Genomic DNA, 1385 nt, shown 5'->3' with positions numbered 1-1385 from the left:
ATATATATATATATATATATATATATATATATATACACACACATTTACAGAAAGAGAAAGAGAGTGAGAGAGAGAGAGAGTGAGAGTGAGAAAGATAGAGAGAGAGTAACAATCGTCTCAGGCAGTACTTACTTAGATTTACTGCCATTCTAGATAGGGTCAGAAGACTTATATTCAATGGCTCAATGCCCTTTGCATAACCAACCACTTTGTACTGGGATGTATTTTATTATGTCACTGGTGCTAATAGTGGTCGTGATATCTTCAACAAAATGAGAACGTCCTCTTGACTCAGTATTGTCCCCACTTACCATGGCATCAACATTGATAAAAATTGCCTTCACCATGTAGTAGTGTGACTACTTAATGATGTATCTTTTTACTTAAAGCATAGGCAGAGAAGATGAATAGAAGAGAGACTGATGACTAAAGAAGAGCCAAAATAGCGGTGGATGGCTAAGTGGAGTGTATGGCGGCAGAAACAAAGTAATGGGGGTAAGGGGGTGAGTGCAGGTGTACATACACACACGCACATTATTTACATACATAGATATATATATACATACTCCTTTATACGCATTTATACATAAATACATATATATGTATGTATATATGCATGTATGTATATATGTATGTGTGTATATATATATATATATACACACACACATTTATACGTGTGTATATTTATAAATATTCACATGGGAGTGTGTCTGTGCATGTATGTATGTACATATGTATATATGTACATATGTATGTATATTTGTACGTATGTATGTATGTATATGTGTATGTAATATGTATGTATGCAAGTATGTATGTCTAATCACATCTTCAAGCTAACTAGTCACACTTCATGATACAACTGTCAGCTATTGAAGCACTAAATAAAGGAATCACCCTGCCATTAGCCAGGATAATTATTTCCAGTCAATATACCAATTCTCTGCCACAAGCAGTGGACGTGTTAAAATTCACTTTTATCTACAATCCAACTGTGGAGACAACTAGATAAGAAATAAACTTAACTGGGCATAAAGCAATAACTTTGCACATCCTCTCTCACCCTCTTCTCTCTTGGTCTTTTATATATCTATATATACATGTAGATGTAGGTATGTACATACATGTACATATATATGCATATACTCACATATTATTTGTATTATATATATATATATATATATATGTAAGTATACATTTTTTATATATTATATGTATTTATGAGTGTATATATGTATGTGCATATATATTTTTATGTGCATGTGTATTTATGTCTATATATATGTGTAAATATATATGTGTGTGTATAATTACTCACACATACACATCATTCAATTATACTTTTATATATATATATATATATATATATATATATATATATATAT

This window comes from Octopus bimaculoides, chromosome 13, assembly GCF_001194135.2.
Source record: "Octopus bimaculoides isolate UCB-OBI-ISO-001 chromosome 13, ASM119413v2, whole genome shotgun sequence".
NCBI lineage: Eukaryota > Metazoa > Mollusca > Cephalopoda > Octopoda > Octopodidae > Octopus > Octopus bimaculoides.
The sequence above is the reverse complement of the archived record's forward strand: the minus strand, read 5'-3'. Positions refer to the sequence as shown.